This window comes from Ochotona princeps, chromosome 4, assembly GCF_030435755.1.
Source record: "Ochotona princeps isolate mOchPri1 chromosome 4, mOchPri1.hap1, whole genome shotgun sequence".
NCBI classification, from domain to species: domain Eukaryota; kingdom Metazoa; phylum Chordata; class Mammalia; order Lagomorpha; family Ochotonidae; genus Ochotona; species Ochotona princeps.
Genome location: NC_080835.1, coordinates 43,660,386 through 43,680,768, shown reverse-complemented (window position 1 = coordinate 43,680,768; position 20,383 = coordinate 43,660,386).

The window sequence follows — 20,383 nt, the reverse complement described above, 5'->3', positions numbered from 1 at the left end:
GGAGAGTAGCAGCCAATGTGTAGATTTTTCAAAAGCCAGTGACACAGTCGACATAGCCCCTGTCCATGGGGAAGCTCACAGGCCAGCGGGGAAGACCAAGAACACAGGCTGACTGATCCCTTGTAAGGTAAGCCAGCTAGACAAGTGGCAGCGTAGTTGTGCTGAAAGACCATATCAGGGAGTCACAAGCTCAGAAAGGAATGGGAAGTGAAGCTCCTGCAGAAAGTGGTGGACTGGGCAGGAAGTAGTCAGTAGGGGATGGCATTCCAGTTGGATTGAACAGCATCCAGAAAGGAGGCTGAGCTGAAAGTATACTACGTTTTCAGGAACTGTTTGGCTGGCTCCTGTGGCCAGAGGATCAGGGAGTGGCTCCTGAGGAAACTGAGGGTTAAGCTAAGACTCAGAGGGTGAAGGACCTGGAAAGGCCTGCCCACTTTGGAATTTCTGCAGGTGCGTGTGGTGCCGAGGTTGGAAGGGCTCCCTTGAAGGGGTGGAGTGGGGGCTTTCAGAGGAGGGAGGTGATCAGAGCTGTGTTTGGAGCCATCACTCTGCAGCTGTGTGGAGGACTGGCAGGGTGAGACCTGAGAACCAACAAATGAGGTAGCTCCTTGTTGAGGGAGGACCTATGAATATCATCCCCTCCCCTCCCCTCCCCCAGCCTGGGCCCCTGCACATGAATGGGTTTGATGCAGGATAGAGTGAGACAAAGTTTGCTCCTGCCCCCTAAACCTGCTGTTTTTTTGGGGGAATGGCAGAGATGAAGCTCTAGGCAATGTCCACCTAGGGTCCTATGTGTACCCCAGAACCTCTACCCAAAGGATGTCCATGGGTATCGCCCTTAGCAGGTTCAATGGGAGCTACAACCTGGCTGCTAACTCCTTCCGCCAGGAAGCCAGAAGGAGGCCTTACTATTGACTTGCCCAGAAGAGAGTGAGCCTCTGCTGGGTTGTTCCCTAGGCTAAGCATTCTCATTGGCTTCATATTTTAATCTAGGGAAGTCTATGCAATGTAGGAGCCTTCGTCTGGCTACAGGTCAACAGCAGCCATCACAGCGTGGGAATGGGCTCTAAGTCCTGATGTGATGAATATGCTGTGTTGCCAGATGTCCAAATGCCCAGATAGCCGAAGTTTTCAGAGCAGCAGGCTGTGAGGTGTGATGGCAACCAGGTGCCCCAAGTCATCTGGGTCGAAAGATGCTGTACTTCCACAGGCTAAGTCGATGCCACTGAATAAAGGCTTTGAAATTAAGCCTCCACATGGACACTGGCTTTCAGGAAATGCTCCAAGCTCACGTCTCTGTAAACCCCTGGGGAAAGCCCTGCCAATCTTGCAATTGAATCCTGCTCAGGCTGGTGGCAGCCCTGCCTTTCTCACTGTCACATATCGGCAGTGGCTTTATTTGTCTTCTTGTCTGCCTGTTTTGGACACACTCTCCTAGCCTTCTGCCTGACTCAGAGGTTAAAGAGCGTGACTAATTCTTCTGGAACTCGCTTGACACAGGAGGGAACCCTTCCCATTGGATTTCCGGTCCAAAAAAAAAAAAAAAAAAAAGACAAGATAGTTCACACAGGATGCTAATTCGTTTTCCTATTCCAGAGTGAGGATAGCCCTAACCCTGCTTGGAAAACAGCCATTTGTGCTGTAGGGTTTAGAAATATACACACCTCCCATTTTCTCCACCTCATGATTCAAAAATAACACCAGAAATATTGCCTTCTTGTGGTGAGTTTTGCCGCTGAACTTGTAGCTTTTGTTATGGAGGAAAACCAACTGATTTCTCTTAAACAGCCATGAAAATCAAGAAGGGCAAACAATTCCTGTTCGGCTGTTGGTGTTGAAGATGGCCTTGCTGTGTCCTCTTCCTACTGTTTTGACCTGGCTGTTAAGCCCTGAAGAGAACTCAGTGAAGTTTTTTGCCACCAGTGGGCATGTCGCCTTTTGTAGAACAGTTTGGTATGCTTTTCCTCTAGCTGCAATGTTAGGAGAGTGGCTTTGGAGCCCCTGGCTTCTAAGCCAACTTCCCATACCCCTGGGTGTCTGAGAGCTTGCCAGGATAGCAACATGGAGCACTGGGGACAAGATTATGGGGTGCTTTCACTTACTGCTTCCTACAGTTCAAATTTTCCGTAATGAGTATGGTAAGGAGAGGAAAAACAGCAGCGACAACACAATCAAAACCTTGACTGTTTATTTAGAAATAGTCTTAGACCAGCACAATGACTCAGTGCCTAATTCTTCACCTTGCAAGCACCAACATCCTATATGGGCACTGGTTTGTATCCCAGCTGCTCCACCTCCCATTCTGCTCCCTGTTTGTGGCCTGGGAAAGCAATAGAGGATGGCCCAAAGCCTTGGGACTCTGCACCTGCATGGGAGACTTGGAAGAAGCTCCTGACTCCTGGCTTTGGACCAGCTCAACTCTTGCCATTGTGGCCACTTGAGGAGTAAACTAGGATCTTTCTCTGTGTCTCTCCTTCTCTCTGTGTATCTGCCTTTCCAATAAAATAAATAAATGTTTTTTAAAAATAGTCTCATCAGTCTTATCTATCTTAGTAGCTTTGCAATTTGGGGCAAGGTGATAAACCTAGAAAAATTAATGAAACAACATGATATATCATCCCTTAGAAGGTTACAGAGCATTAACACATGTAAGTCCTCGAATGGAGTGCATAGAGTCACACCCACAAACTTAACAACTAGCACTGTGTCATTGCTAGTGCTCATTTCCAATTCCCCAGATTCCCTGCCTGAACCGAGGCTGCTGAGTTAGAGAAGGAAGAATTTCAGCCCTAATTAGCAGGACACTCTTTGAGGAAGTCCTGGGGAGATAATAGTTAAGCCACAGGTTTCTCCACTCTCTCCCCAGTCTTAGAAAGCAGCTGAAAGATTGCTTTCCATGTCTGTGTGTCAGTCAGATTAGGCAGCTCCCCATGGAGTCCCTGGGAAGACTTCCAAAGCACTTTGAATGAATTTAGACCCATGGTCTTCCCTCTCTCCTGGCCCCTGCAGTCTCACAAGGAAGTTTTGGCCTCCCACAGGACCTGCTGCAGGAAGCCCACCCTCCCCCCAGTGTCCTACACCCACTGCTTATCCTAGGAATCAGCTTAAATATGGGGTGGGCATTCGGTGCAGCAGCTAAAGCACCATGGGGGATGCCTGCAGTTCATAGCCAGAGTGCCTGTGTTCGAGTCCTGGCTCTGGCTCCTGACGCCTGCTTCCTGCCAGTGAAGCCTCTGGGAGTTGCAATGACGGCTCAAGTGGTTCTCTGCCACTCACATAGGGACCTGGATGGAGTTTCTTGATCTTGGCATTGGTGTGGCCCAATCCCAGATGTTGTAGGCACATGTGTAAACCAGCAGATGAGAAAAATCCCCTCATTGTTTTTCAGAGAAAATAAGAACACACAAATATGGGTTGGCACTGTGGCACAGTAGATTAAGCTGTTGCCTGCAAAGCTGGTATCCCATGTGAGACTAGTTTGAGTCTTTGCTGCTCTGCTTCCCATCCAGCTGCCTGTTAAGGCACCACGAAATTGCTAGGGATGACCCAGGTGCTTGGGCTCCTGTACCCATTGTAAGAGACCAGGATGGAGTTCCAGGTTCCTGGCTTCAACCTGGCCCAACTTCAGCCGTTGTGACCATTTGAGGAGTGAATCCAGCAGGTGGAAAATCTCTCTATCTTTCCCTCTCTAACTCAGTCTTTCATATAAATAGAACTTTGGGGGAATAAAAAGATACACACAAATAAATAAAATATTCCTCCTCAGAATCCTTTCCTGGCCACTCCCTTCATTATTCTTCATTCAGCCAGTGTGTTTACTTCCCTGCACATCACACAGGCTATGGTTCATTAATCTGCTTGCTTTTCGCTATCCTTTCTGACAAGTTTGTAGGGTCCATGACAGGGTAAGGTAAGGAAGAGAAAGGAAGAGAAGAGGATGTGCAAGGGCACATAAAATATTTAGATAGGTAAAGTTAGAAACCTAAAGACTGATAACAGGACCTGATATGGTATCCCAGTGGCTAAAGGCTTTCCCTTGCATGTGCTGCAGGGATCCCATATGGGCATCAGTTGTAGTCCCAGCAGCCCTGCTTCCCATATAGCTCCCTGCTTGCGGCCTGAGAAAACAGTGGAGGACAGCCAAAAGTCTTGGGACCCTGCACCCATGTGGGAGACGTGGAAGCAGCTCCTGGATCCTGGCTTTGGATTGGCTGCAGCCACTTGGGGAGTGAATCATTGGATGGAAGATCCTCTATGTCTCTCCTCCTCTCTGTATATCTGACTTTGCAATACAAATAAATAAATCTTTAAAAAAAAAAAGATTGAAAGCAAGGGGTGCCATGAACAGAAACAGTTGGGATAGAGAATAAGGGTAGACAGCCAAATGGTGGCTTTGTTCAAACTTCTTGTATATAAAGTGTGGCCAGAACCCCAGGTGAGAAATATCCAACAAGTTAGAGAGAGGCTACTACTGAAGGCTAGCCTGGAGCTGCAGAAGCCAGCTCTAAAGTCTCGACAACAACACTGGCTTTTCAGATTGAAAGAAATCTTTGAAGGGCAGAGAAAGGAGGGAGAAAGAGAGGTAGCTATGCGCCACACAGTCTTTGGGAGACTATGATTATGAAATAGAAACTTACAGGAATTCAGGAAGGCAGCATCCCCAGGTCTGCAGTTTTATTTAATCCAGCATGGTTGGGATCTCTTCTCAGTGTCAGCGAACAAGCAGATGTGTTCATATGGCAGTGGGCAAGATGGGATAGGGAGGGTGCAACAGTTCCAAAGAAGTCCACAGGGGGATACATGTTGGCAGGTCACTGATACCACCGCACAGCTTGGCTGTGTTCTGTCAACTGAAAATCAGGAACATGCATGCATGTTGGCTGGTAAAAAGCATGGGCAAAACTGTGAAGTGTGAGGATGTTACAATTCCCTCCTCATGTAGCTGTGGGAAAAGCTTCTGAAGACCTCCCCAGCCTGGGGAATGTGCCCTGGTCTTTTTTCCTTCTGATCTTATCAGACATGTAGTGGAACAGTAAGAGTGTTTCCAGGGCTATTGCCACAGCTTTCTACATACTTGTGTAATTAGTTTTTTTCATTGTTTGCCCATTCTTCACATTCATACATACATGAACATCTGCTATGTGTCTGATGCTTTGAGAATGATTTGGCTCCCAAATGCACACAGGAGTTTAAACTACAAGGTTGTTGGTGTTCTAATAGGGCATAGACTTAACCACTCTCATCATTGTCCACCCAGTGGAGTGGGGCAGCCTGAAACCGTGAGCTGATCAGGGTTTTCTCCCTACACAGTAAGTTGCCTCGGGTATTTTGTTGTCACGATGAAAAATTGGCTAATAAAGTTGGCCAAGCTAGGAACTAGGAGTACAAGGGTGAAGCAAACAACCACACTCCACTTGAAGCTGATTAGGTCAGTTAGCTTGTGTGTTCTAAGGAACACGCAAGAGGCCACAGCATGCTTCTCCAGCACCAGAATCACTTGGGGGTGTTCATTTGAAACAGTTTGCTCCACAGTTGATCTGGAGCCCAGTCTGGAAATTTTCATTTCTAAGTTCCCAGGTGGTGATGGTGCTGCTAATGCTATAGCTCCAGCTGTGTGTAGTCAAGGACTACACTTTGAGAATCGTTGGAATAGAGTATTAGGGAGGAGGAGGGATAGAATGCTGAGTGGGAAGAACCTGCTACCTTATTGTCTTTCTAATATGTTGTTTTCCTTGATAAAGATAAGATGGATTATTCTCATATTCTGGAGATTGGGGAGGCAAAGAGGAATCTGAAGGCAGAGTTGGTTGACTCAGCTTCCAGATCCTGGGCCCAGTCAAACTCAACCTAAGTTCCTATGTTTCCCTCTGTCCTTCAAGTCCCTGTTCAAATCAAGCTGGCATTCCTCATTTGCCCAGCCAGATTTTGGCCATTCCCCACATGTGTAGCACTTCACATGATGATTTCACTGGATGATAAATTGACTTATTGACCCGTGAGCCCCACTAGACCATGAAGGTCTGGATGGTAGGACTGTATCATCTCTCCCAAGGTCTCATTCAAGATTTCTGTGTTTATTGACTGCCACATGATTTCCTAAATGGGCAATTATTAAAATATGTGATACCAGGAAAAACTATCAAAACTGATACTACATGCAGCTCTTGAAATGGGGAACAGGTATTTTCTTGTCTGTAAAAGCTGAGTTTGGGTCTTTGCTCCATCACTGGCCATGCAGCGTTGGCTAAATAACTCATTCTGAGTTTCTGTCTCTTCATTGGTGAGATAAGGACAATGATCTTTGTATACATATGAGGACTGAATAAAGTAATATACATGTTTAGCAGATGTGCATATATGCATAATAAACAATATACATTGTTTAGCAGAGAATGTAAAACAGATCAAATAAGATTTCAATAGTTTATAAAATAAAGTAAAAAGGTTGAAATACGAAAATGGATTGGACTGAATAAAAGCTACAAAGTCTATGAAAGCTGTTCAAAACACATGCCTAATATTTATGTCTAGTTTCTAAGCATGAAAACACTATTTTGCATATCACTCAATGCATGTCAAATTGGCATCAGCAGCTATTTTTCCAGCACTAATCTGGGATGTCCTCTTTCTAGTCAAGGAAACTGGAGATTAAAAAAAAAAACTGAATTGGTGTTTAGGGTGTCATGAGTGGCTTTACAAAGTTCTTTTTCTGGAAAAGCTATCGAGAAGAATCAGGATTTCAGAGTGAGACAAAGAGTCAGAAGCACAGGTAACTTTTTTTTTTTTTTAATTTTTTTGAGAAGGATGCCAACAAGCAATAATAAGAAGGATGATAACAGCTCCTGGTTGAACAATGTAACTGTAGAAAATAAATTTCCGCTGATGTTAGTGACACATGCTAACTTTGAAATGATTTTAATGCAAAGTACCAGGCAGTCTCAAATCTGAAATCTCACTATTTTTGCTCTACATTCTGTGAAGTTGAAATGCACATATAATTCAGTCAGTGTTTCATCACCAGGGTAATTCCCTTCACCAGTGGATTTCCCCCTGGATTTTCTTCTTAAGAGCACTGACAATGCTTCTGTTTTAAATTTGAAGAGGTTTAAAAGTAGACAGCCTGATTGCAAGAGGAAGATATTGTTAGTCGGATTCTCCTGTGCTGGGCAGGACACAGCAAGGAGGCCACTGTCATTGCTGAGCTAGTCTCTAAAACAGGAATACCCGGGAAATGAAATGGCAGCAAATTTCAGAGCACAGCAAAAATCCTTGTTAATGCTGAACGTGGAAGTCATACTTCATCTTAAAACCTGCTGACACAGAAATAAAGACAAACACGAGATCCTTGGCATCTCCATCTGCACAAAACCACAGGGAGATGTGCTCTCCTAGGGCTGTCTGTGATAACCAGGGTTGGACTGCGTTGTTTCTCAAAGGGCGGTTGTCTTCCCATCATTCTGGGGGCTAGCTCATCTTGTGCGCTCTCCCTAGCATGTTCAACCAGGGCTACAAGGACTCTCCTGCAAACTGAAACTCAGTGAGGGAAGCTTTTCAGCTTTATGTTGTAGGGAGGGAAGAAACTCCTGCTGCCTTGCAGTTATGAGCCATTTCTAAGCATGGTTAGTAACTAGTCAAGAAAAAAAAATAAAGCATAACTTCAGTTTTGCTATTCTATTTTTAAATTCTCATTTTTTAAAAAGTGAACATGCATTTTTTTTCTAGTTCAACTAACCTGACAGACCCTTTCCTTCCTTGTAGAGTAAGAAACGGAATAGAATGTTTGTTTACCTTTTTTCTAAAAGACAGGGCCTCACATTTTACAATTGGATCTTATTTTTTAGTCCTGATTGGCCCCACTCTTTACAAATGCTGTGAATTGCAAACCATCACGTCCAAGGAAATGGCTTGCAAGCTGCGAAACCACTTTCTAATGAAGGAGAAGGTTCTTTTCCACGATCGTGTTTTCATTCTAACACAAGTCTAGTTAACTAGTGATATAATAAAGACAGTAGGATAAAAGCACTGCTTTTTAAAGTATTTTCTAAGGTTTATTTATTTTTGTTGGAAAAGCAGATTTACAGGGAGAAGGAAAGACAGAAAGATCTTCCATCTGCTGGTTCACTAATGAAGTGGCTAAAACAGCCAGAGCTGAGGCGATCCAAAGTGAGGAGCCAGGAGCTTCTTCTGGGTCTCCCATACGGGTGCAGAGTCTCTTTGGACCATCCTCTACTGCTTTCCCAGGCCATAAGCATGGAGCTGGATGGGAAGTAGAGCAGCTGGGACACGAACCAGTGTCCATATGGGATCCCGACACAGGCAAGGTGAGGACTTTAGCTACTTGACTACCACATGGGGCCCTAGTACTGCTTTTTTTTTTTTTAATCTTAATAGAAAGTTTTATTCATTAACACTAGTTCAAGGATTAGAAGTGCACAAACTTTGGAGTCAAAGACACCTGGAGCCTGAGCTGAAACCTAGATCAGCTGTTCAGCAGCTTTGTGGTTTTGTGAAAACAGGTGGGTGTGACTAATGCCTGCATCCCAGGAGAACTGCTGTGCAGACAGCACGTGGGTTAAGGACAGTTTGGAGTCAGGGGCCTCTACCGGGAGGCTGGCTCTGTCAATTCTTTGCCAAGAGCCCTGGGCAGGTTATTTACTCTCAGAGCTTGAATGTCCTTGTTTAGTAAAATGAAAGCATAATCAAAATTTACCTCTAGATCTGGTTGTGTGGGGTTGAGTCAATATGTATAAAATGTTTAGAATAATACTTGGCATTTGCTAAGTATCATAACAATGTTGATTATTATTATGATTAGGCGTGCTTCCCAGCTCACATTAAGAGGCAATGATGAGCTATCTTTAATCTTAAGATATACAGATAGATAGAAGACTTAGCAAGAAAGTTGGCTTAGTTCATGTCAACTTACCATTATATATGGAACATCAATTTCATCCCCTAGATTTTGCAAATGAATACACAGGAAAAGAAGGAAGGATTGTGTCTAGCCAAAACCACATTTTCAGATGCACCATTCACTTGGTTTAGAAGGAATGTCAGGTTGTTACCTATTCTTCATCACAAGGAAAACAAGCAACAGGTCTCTGCAGCTACACATAGGAAGTATTGTGTTGAGGAAATAGAAAGGAGATTTCAGACATGCTTGGGCAAGATTGCCATTCCACTGCTTTTTAATTACAATTACCATACTAAAAATAGTTACTGTACGCTTCATTCATTTATCATTGTTCAATAGCCCCATTTATGGAATATGAAAATATTTTATGCCTTGCAAATGAAGACAGCTGGATGCTTAAAATCCAGCTGGAAGTATTCAATAGAGAGTCTTAGTGCATTTTCTTCCCCTGTACAATGCAATTGTTGTTTGTTAGCTATAGCCTGAACACCTAGGATTAGGCAGGGGTGGGGAGGACATTTTATTTTAACAGGGAGGCTGCCAACTATTTCAGCTTCACCCACTTGGAAAGGTTAACCCCTAAACATCACCATGAGTCAGGAGGAATGGCCAGCCTTCTAAAATGTCAATATGGCCCTATGTGTTAGACAAATCAGGGAGCAAATAAAATGGGTTTTCTCCATGACAAGAACTAGTTCACTCTCAATGTTTAAGCCTGTTCATAGGAAGCAAGAAGTCACTAAGACCTTGTCCTCAGTGGGGCGCCTCATTTGGGCTCAGACAGGAACCTGCTGGTTAAGATGACAGCCAGATGTGGACTGTAGTGTGGAGGTCGCTAGGCAGCAAGAGGCCATCCCCACAGGAAGTACTTCAAGCTGGAGAATATTTGAGGAAGAGAAACCAGGCTAAGCACTAGTGGGATTTAAGTGATTTTGAGTCCCATCTTAGAATTGGAAATTCACATTGCAGCTCTTGGTATTCCGTAATTAGTACATGGTGATAAAGAGGGAATCCAGAGTCTAGACACAAATGACCTTGGAATTTTCCAGGGATCTCAGCCCAGCCAGGGCAAGTCATCTTAAAAGCTGTCCAAGTTGAAGGTGGATAACTGGTGACTTCAAGGCGAAAAAACCAGAATAACATGAAGCGATGCCAGAAAACACAAAAGTGTTCCGGGATTCTTGGTTTGCTTTTGAAATATTTATTATTATAAACAAATTTGCAGAAGGTTTAATCCCATAGCTTGTCAACAAACTGTGGTTTTTGAAAAAATTGTATGAACATCTGCAGTCACACACAAATGTGTTGTGTGTGTATACACATCTGACTTTCAAAATTTTAGTTAGAAATTACATATGTATGTTTTAGTTAGAATTTTTGGGGTATGAAGAAAGTCACATTGCTTTTACTTTTTTGATGTATTTGTGGTCAAACTTGTTATCTGATGCTTTAAAGAATGGCATCATCATTTAACCAATTGATGTACTTGTTTTCTCAGAGGAGAGTCAACTTACTGTTTTAATTGTTAGACTCCCTGCCAATAACAAAATGAAAAACAGCAGAAGCACTATACATTATTTTTATACCTACTAAGATACCCAAGTGTATATCAACTCACAATTAGGCAATAAACTGAATTTTTTTATAGTAGCATCTTTACGGTCGGCTAACAGGTGATGGAAAATGCCACTAATTAGAGAGGGAAAAAGTTTAAAACATTTTTTTACCTTTATTAAAAAATTGTTTTTATTTGAAAGGCAGGGTTGAACAGAGAGGAGAGACAGTTCTCTCTGCTGATCCACTCCCAGTGACCTCCATGGCCAGAACTGGGATGGTTGAAGCCAGGGGTCAGGAGCTCTGGATCTCCCATATGGGTGTAGGGGCCCAAGCACTTAGGTCATCCTCTGCTGCTTTTCTAGGTCATAACAAGGAGTTAGGTCAGAAGTAGAAGAGCTGGAGTTCAAACTGGTTCCGATATGGGATACTAATGCCATAAGTGGAGGCTTTGCTTGCTACCCCATGGCGCTGGCCCCTATCCTTTTATCGTATGCTATAGAACAGGGTGTGTTTTGCTGAAAGCTAAACTCACGTTACAGAAAACCAAAAGGACCCAGTTACACAGTACTCTAGAGTGTTATTAATTCATTCAGGCTTTCGTTTAGTAGTTATTGTACATCTAATATGTTAGAAACTATTCTAGGTATGACAGATGAAACAGTGAAAATACCCCTTCCCTTACAGACCTTATTGGAGGCAGCACCTAATAAATAAAAATATACACAATGAAATATTAAGAGGTAGTAATGTAAAGAAGCTTCAAGGATAGCTGGTGACAGGGCAAAACAGGGAGGTTGTTGCCAGAGACAAGGTGGAAAGTTGTCTGTGATGAGGGATGATGGCAGCGGGTGCCTGAATGCTACGTATGTGTCCATCTTAAAAGTACAGGTCACTTTGGCCTCTCTTGTTTCGTGTCATTCATTCGTTCAGTCCATCGTTGTCTTTGTGAAGGTATCACTACTTGGATGGCTATGGGAGGTGCGGTACAGGTTCATTATCTTATGGAGTTTATGGGATGACAAAACATTTTATTTATTCTAAGGTTTATTTACTTTTATTTGAAAGGCAGAATAGCAGAGAGAAGGAGAGACAGAGAAAGATTTTCCATCTGCTGGTTTATTCCCCAAATGGCCTCGACAGCCAGAGGTGAGTTGATTTGAAGCCGGGTGCCAGGAGCTTCTGTGTCAATGCTCTGAAAGAGGAAGTAGAGGGTGCAGTTGTGGCGGATTTTTATAGCTAGGAGGTCAGGGGAAACTTCCCTGAGTTAGTGACCTCTAAGAAGTGGAGGAGGTATAAGCCAGGTTAACATGGAGAATGCCAAGGGAGCAAGGCCAGAAGGGAACCTTTAGTTTGCATATGACTTACTTTCAGCTTTATTGCTATCCAGTTTACAAAGGCTACAAACATCACTTAATTACATTTCCTTACCTCATTCTGGCAGGTGCACCAATGCAGGATTTAGGCAGGAGATGGAAAAGGTACAGTTTGGGGTCAAAAATAATTAACACAATCCCAACTAAATGACTCTATTCATACTTGAGATTTAGATATCTTTATTGGCAGTGTTTTATTGGCAATCAATCTTTTTGATGACTGCAGCACCCTTTGAAAAACAGATTTGAGGTCATAAATTTCCCAAAAACCGCTTATCAAAAGTCATTTGGGGTTTTGTGTTTAACTTTCTGGGTCTTTAAAATACAGTTTGTGCCAAAGAGAGAAGCAACAGCCACAGAATTAAATGGCAACATTTTACAGGGACAAATACATAGATTTTATTTGTTGCCCTTACCAACTAACACCCTGAGACCCAGTGTGATAGTAATGTAGAGTGGGAAGGTGGAAAGCCGGTCCATATTAGCTTGTGCCCCAAGGAGAGTCCTGAGATTGAAAAATCCCAAAGAATGATCTGTCTAAAAGTACAATAAAGAAAAATCCAGAAACATTGTAAAGTTTTCAGCCAGAGGGAGTTGCATAATGGCATATGGTTCCTCCTTAAAATGAAACATGTTGCAACCATTGACATTATGTTGTTTAAGGAGGCTTAATGACATGGGACAATGTTCACAATAGATAACTTTCTAAAAAATAAGATGCCAGACAAAATTTCAGTGTGATAGAACCCTCATCCAAACAATATAATTACAAAGGAAACTCAGCAAGGAAAATATATCAATATTTTGGCAGTTTTGTTTAATGGGATTATAGATTTTTTTTATTTTCTTCATGTTTGTGTTTTCCAATTTTTGAGGGGGTCGGTCACAAATGTGTACTGATTACACAATCTGGGGGAAAAACACAATGGATTTTCTTTTCCTTATTGTAAAGAACAAATTTCAGTGGTACTTATTCTTACAGTGTATCTATCTCTGTGTACAAGATGATTTTTCTTAGGTAGATTTTAAATTGATAGCTTTTGTGTGAGTGAAGTAGAGGACCCGAGGCACACAGTGCAGGCTACAAAAAAACTTTGCTTCTTTCTTTCTTTGTCAGATTTATGTACTTCTTTGAATGTCAGTTTCAGAGACAGAAGGATAGACAGAAAAGATCTTCTATCTACTGGCTCACTTCTCAGATGGCCATAACAGCCGAGGCTGGGCCAGGCTGAAGTCATGAGCTAGATTGCTCCAAGTCTCCCATATGAGAAGCAGCAGCCCAAGCCCTTGAGTCATTAGCAGAGAGCTGGATCAGAAGTGGCATCGCTGAGACACGACCTGGGACAGGCAGCAGCTTTCCCCGCTCTACCATGATGCTGCCCCATGGCTTGACTTCTTGAACTGGTACAGGGATATAGGTGGGGAGAGAAAGAATGAGAACCAACCAAGAAAGTCTGGCAACTTTGTAATGAACCATTCTATGAATGATGGGTTGAGGTGATGTCCCCACAAGCATCTCTTACATCCCCCCATTCAAGTTGCTGCCCTCCAAACTGGATAGTGTACAGTCTTGATAGGTATTATATCGGGACCTGCATGCTGGTTGGTCCTTGATATTATTTTTATGGTGTAAGGGTTGTTAACCTTTACTTTTATAGCCTTTGGGTTTTGTTTTATTTAAAAAGGTCTTTCAAATTCATTAAAACATTTTGCTATATTTTTCTAATATTTTTGTTTCATTCTTTTCACTTAAACTGTAAGTCTCTTTAAAAATAGATTTATTTACTTCTATTGGAAAGGCAGATTTACAGAGAGGAGGAGAGACAGAAAGTTCTTCTTCATCTGCTGGTTCACTCTCCAAAAGGCCACAATGGCTGGAACCCAGCTGGTTCAAAAGCAGGAACCAGAAGCTCCTTCTAGATCTCCCACACAGGTGCAGGGTCCCAAAGACTTACACCATCCTCTGCTGCTTTCCCAGGCCATAAACAGGGAGCAGCATAGGAAGCAGAGGAACCAGGACATGAACTGGTGCCCATATGGCATGCTGGCACTTGAAGGTAGAAGATTAACCTGTTGAGCTATGACACTGACCTCTCAAGTGTAGGTTCATATTTTAGCATCAGGATGGGATATGGAGCCAGTTCTATACATTGCTGGAAACTAGGTTACTGTTGAAAAGCATTTTGAAAAAATAAATGTTTTCATATGCTAATTCTCTTGCTCAAATGCCCACAAATCCAGGGCTGGGCCGAGGCCAGGAGTCAGAACCTCTATTGAAGTTTCCTGTATGGGTGGCGTGAACTCCAGTTCTTGAACCATCATCTGCCACTTCCCAGGCACATTAACAAGGAGCTAAATTTGAAGGAGAATCATCTGTATTCAAACTGGCACTCTGACAAGGGAGATGATTATCCCAAGCAATGGCTTCACCTGCCATAACACCCACACCAATGGCACTTACTGAAAAAATCCATCCTTTCCTCCGACAATTGAAGGGTCAACTTCTTTTATATTCAGTTGTCACTTGCTTTGGATATGTTTGTGAATCTAAATGCCTTTGCATTTATCTACTAGTCTGTTTTTATACCAATACCAGCTTATTTCAACTACCAGTTTTATAGCTTATCTTGATAATTCATTAGATCAAATTCTCCCAACCCATCCTCTTTCAGCTTTGTCAAAAGGCATATTGTAATTTTTTTGATCTTTTGTGTTTCTTAAATGTCTTAACACTTTACTACGCTGTATCGACTAGAATAGATCTTTCCTTTTATTGTCCATGGAATGTTAGTACTGCTCATTTTAGAGGAGCAGGGTAAAAGCAATGCCAATTTAAAAAAAAAAAAAAACACAGTGTCTATCTGTTCTTCGGGACTTCTGTGGAGAAATAATGTAACCTCAGCTCCTTCTAGCCAGATGGAAGGCCCCTTTTCAGGTGTGTGTATCAACAGCTCTGGAATCTTGGCCACATCTTCAGGCAAGGTTTGAGTCAAAAGCCTAATTACTCAATCTAGGACACATTCCAAATGAGGTATTACTGCTCTCCCGTTCTGAGCTGCCGTGGCCAGCACAGTCAGGAGAGAATCTAGGGGAGCCAGGGTGGTGGTGGTATTGCAGTTGAAGCCGCTGCTTGGGATGCCCTCATCCCATATGAATTCCAGTTCAGTTCCTGGCCACTTCCCATCCCATTAAGCTCCCTGGGAATGCACTTAGGAAGGCAGCAGAAGACCACTCAGGTGCACTTGGGCCTCTGTCACCGCTAGGGGAGACAAAGACGGAGTTCCTGACTCCTGACTTCAGCCTGATCTGAACCTGGCTGCGGTGTCTTATTCGGGGAGCAAGCCAGTGTATGGATGATCTCTTTCTCTTCCTCTCTCTGTCAATCTGTCTCTCAAATAAAAATTTCTTTAAGAAAGAGAAGCCTGGGAAGGTATTTCAAAAAGCAGCTGAAAGAGCTATAAACACTGGCTAACCCATTAATGCCTGCTTTTTAGAAATTCCTATTTTTGTATGAACAGGTGTCAACCTTGGACCCAAAACTAAAACCATTCACACACACAAGTGCCTCCTCTATATGGCTAGCTTTCCAATTTCCCCTCCAATAACAACTGTCTTCCCAAGGTCATCTCTCCTCTCTGGCACCATGCTGACTTCATTCATTTCTGCTCTCCTGTCCCTCTATAGAGCTTCTGCCACCAGACACAGTTTAAGCAAAAACAGCTTTCTTCTAGTCTATTCTCTTTGTTTCTCTAATCTTTTCTCAAGTGTGAGTTTCTATTATCTTCTTCCTAATCCTGTCTCTTCAGACTTTGTTCTGCAGCTTTCCCAACCTGACCTTTTCACTTTGCTCGGCTCTCGTTCTTATCATTTTGCATTTTCTCCTGTAGTGATTTCTTCTTTCAGCCGGCAGCCGTGGGGAGCCTTGCTCAGCCTAGGTACCCCGCATGCAGCATGATCCATCAGCACCTCTCCTATTTCTTTCTTCCCCAGTGAAGAGCCCTGTGTGGTTAGGAGGAGGGTGATGAGCTACACAGTAGAGAGTCGCAAAGCACATAGGGTGAGACAAATCAAGGTGCATCTAGAGGCCACAGGATCCTCCAAGAGAGAAGGAACCAGGACCTGTCTTCATGCCCAAGGCATCTTGCTTCTGTCCTTCCTAAGAATCTGCTGTGCTGCTGCTTGCAGGGCTCCAGGAGATGGCTGTATAACTTAGAAAATACAAGAAGGAACAGCCTGCTTACCGGGTGTCAGAGGGCACTTCCCCTGAAACAATCCTTATGTGGTTTCCCTCACTTCACATATGATTCCAATCGATTGGCATGTTTGTTTACAAAAAAAAAAAAGATTGTATTCCTATGGGGCTGGCACTGTGGCCTGGTGGGTAAAGTCACTGCCTGCAACATTGGAATCTGTATGGGCATCAGTTCGAGCTGGCTCCCTGCCTGCAGCCTGGAAAAGCAGCAAACAATGGACCATTGCTTGGGCTCCTGAATGCATGTGCGAGACCCGGAAGAAGCTCCTGGCTCAAACCAGATCAGCTCCGGATGCTGTGGGTATTTGGGGCATGAAACAATGATTGGATGATCCCTATACCTTTCTCTCCCTCACTACCTTTCAAACAAATAAATCTTTTTTAAAAAGATTCACTTATTTTTATTGCAAAGGCAGATATAAAGAGAGGAGGAGAAACAGAGAGGAAGATCTTCCGACCGACGATTCACTCCCCAAGCAGCTGTAACTTGGGGAGCTGAGCCAATCTGAAGCCAGGAGCCAGGAACTTCTTCTGGGTTTCCCACGCGGTGCAGGGTCCCAAAGCTTTGGGTCATTCTCGACTGCTTTCCCAGGCCACAAGTGGAGAAGTGGGTGGGAAGTGGGGCTGCCGGGATTAGAACTGGCGCCCATATGGGATCCCAGCACGAGCAAGGCGAGGACTTTAACCGCTACACTATTGTGCCAGGCCCCAAACAAATAAATCTTTAAAGCAATTATTTATTTTAAAGGTGGAGTGTCCCAGCTCATACAAGGCCAAATGGAAGGCCAGACTGCGCCGGGCACTGGCCTAAACCCAAGGGCATGTATGAGAACTGGGTCTGGGAGTTGATCAAGTGGAGGAACTTGGGAAACTCCCTTGGCGAGCCATAGTCCCACTGGTGAACATGTGGTCCAGACCTGGGGGTCAGACAAGCTGGGCAAAGTAGCTCCAACAGCTGGGTAATGTGTCAATTGGTAATGGAACAGGGTGTACTGGGCAGGACTGAGCAAATCTTAGCCCACAAGTGAAACTGGAGACCAGCATGGAGCACAGGTCATGCTGAGCTAGGCTCATGTACCTACTGGTCTGCGTGAGCCAGGAATGCTAAGCCACAGTGTCTAAGGCAGAGGTTGGGACAGGTGAGGGGCTGAGCCAAGCTAAGTCAGAGCAACCACTGGCATGCGCATGATCTATGGCTGGGAACAGGCCCGGTTGGGGAGATAAGGGGACAATCCTAGCTGGGTTGAGGTTCCCACCAAGGGCCTCTGGTGTCCTGGAGGACCAGGGTAGATGTGAGATGGACTAGGCAAGGTCTCAACCCCTACTGAGCCATGTGTGAGCCATGTGTGGGTGTGGACAAGCCATGGCTGGGCTGAAACATCCAACAGCAAGGACCAGCTTGGGTTGAAGGCCAGTCAGGAAAAGCCACTGTTCCTGCTAGGACAGGAGGTGAACTGAGTAGGGCTGGCTCATGGACCCCCTGGTATGCGCAAAATCTGGCATTGGGAGGAGTTCTAATGGAGGAGCCTGGGCAACTCCTCTGGCAGGACACAGACCCTGCAGGTAAGCGCAAGAAACATGACAGGAAACAGCCCAGAACAGGCCATGAAAAGTTTCCCACTGGCATACATTTGGCATGGGTCGGGAGCAGACCAGGCTGAATCAGTTCACATCATCCACTGGCAAATCCAAGCACCAGAACAGTGTGGGTCGAGCCAGGTTTGGTCGCAACAAAAACCAGTGCACATTATGGAATGCCAAGGTGAGGTTGCCTGTACCGGATGTGACCACAGCACCCAACCAGCATGTGTGAGAACCAGGAATGGAGGGGGCAGAGCCAGCAGGGGGAATATGGAGGGATTCACTTGCTGGATAGCTACTCCCACTGGTGAGCATGAGCTGGGATAGGGCCAGAACAGACTAAGCAGGGCCACAACACCTGTGTGCCTCATGTGGACTAGATCAGGGAAAAGCCAGGCTGGGCTGATTATTCCTACTGGTGCAAACAAAAATTAGAGTGGATGAGGGTTGTTTGGGCTTAGCCACAGCACCAGCTGGCAGAAGCTGGCACTGGGGTCTAATTCTGTCAAGTCAAACCACAGAACTACCTGGAGAGTGCATAATCCGGGAGTGGTAGGGGCCTGGGAGGGAAATAGTGGGCTCCTCCCTCTAGGGTTACCACTCCCATGGGAGGGCATGAAAACTAGGACAGGGGTTTGGGTAGCTAGACAGACACCCAACAGCATCTGTTTGGGCTGCTTTGTGGAGCTGGTGAGAGGGAACAAAGCTTTAATACCCATTGACATGTATGAGAGTCGAATGGGGTGTGGGACTGGACTACTGCTACACATACTGGCAAACCAGGGTAGGGGGCGCACCTGGTGGGGGTTATTGTGGGTCATTCCAACTAGGCTGCAGCTCCCACTGGCTTATGCGAGGGCTGAGTATGTGCTGGGCAGAACCAGGCTGGACTGCAACACCCATTGGTTCCAGTGGAAGTCAGAGCTGAAAACAGAACCAACCCAGCAATTGCAACCATCAGCTGATCACGGTGATGGACTGTGCCGGGCCCTGTACTTGCAAGTACATACAAGCATCTAGTCAGAGAACACCTCAGACAAAGTTTCTTTGGAGATCTCCCCAATCGAAATGCTGGACTCAGAACCCTAACCAAGAAAAGACAGAAGACAGAAAAGGTCAATCAACCATCTCAGCTATATGTTGGCAGCGAAATACTGGGCAAATAAAGACTCTATGATGGACTATGTCATTTAGTGGATTCTTCAAAGACCTCATCGTGCTTGGAGTGGCAAGATTGGCAGCGATTCATAACTGGTGAACTATCAAAACCACTTGAACAAGAACCTCGGAGCATGCCCTACATCCGGGACCTGGGGTGGGTGGGAAACTGGGTGGGGCTTCTCCCTTATTATCCCCCTTTAAACATGAAGGAAACAATATGGAAATAATAGTCTTACCCACTTTCCTATAGCCCTCGAACCTTTTTACCCTCATTAACTATGTAAAGATTGTCAAAAACATAAAAAAAGAAAGAAAGAAACGTGGAGTGTCAAGGAGAGGAAGACAGATCTTCTACCTGTTGACTCCCCATAGCAGTGGCCTTGGCTGGACTAAGCAAGAGCCAGCAGCAAGGAACTCCACCAAGGTCTCTCCATGATACAAACTATCTGCTTCTGCTTTCCCAGGTACATTAGCAGGGAGCTGGCTGGGAAGTGGAACAGCTGGGACCCAAATCAGCACTCTGTATGATATGGGGTACCAGTATCACAAGCAACAGCTTAGCCTGTTGTACCATAATACTGGTTCCAGAAAATTCATTTTAAACAATACCTGTTACCTATAAATTGACGCTCATTGGATCTCCACTGTATCCTTAAAATGCCATGTATCTTTGTTTTGTCACAGAAATCAGGGAGTAATATAGCCAAGAAGTTAGGAGAGTGCACCCCTGGCTGGACAGCCCCATTTGCTAGGAGTCTCAGGAGCTGTAGTTTTTCTATGTGAATCTGGGGAATAATATGATAAAAGTTATCTACCTGGTACATAATACAAAATTCTTCGCACAGCGCTTGACAGGTTATTATTTGTAGAAACATATCACCACTTGGCTTTCCACAAATACTTTAACATGTCTATCTCTAGACTCCCTGCCATTACCCATTCAAACAGAACTCTCCTGCATAACTTCATTGTGCTGTCTTTGGTTTCTCTACTTAACCCAATAAACCTGGGATTGGGTTTTGGGTCTGTTTGACGACAAAGCCAATACCTAATCCGTTAAATTAGCAGTTCCCTAAATCAACTGTATCTCAGAGATCCCAGAAGCCTTGAATCAGAGTGTTCTAGACTGGAACTAGGGAGTCTATATTTTATTTTATTAAAATATTTTATTTTTTATTGGAAAGGCAGTTTACAGACAGAAGAAGAGACAGAGAGAAAGATTTTCTGTCCACTGGTTCACTCCCCAAGCGGCTGCCAAGGCTGGAGCTCAGCCAATCCAAAGCCAGGAACTAGGAGCTTCTTCTGGGTCTCCCATGATGGCACAGGGTGCCAAGGCTTTGGGTCATCCTCTATTGCTTTCCCAGGCAAGCAGGAACAAACAGGAAGCTAGATGGGAAGTGGAACAGCTGGGATACAAACTAATGCCCATATGAGATCCCAGCGCTTCCAAGGCAAGACAAGGATCTAGCCACTATGCCATAGCTCTGGGCCCCAGGATTCTATATTTTAAACACACTTCCTAGGAAATTCTAGCAGAAATGGCTG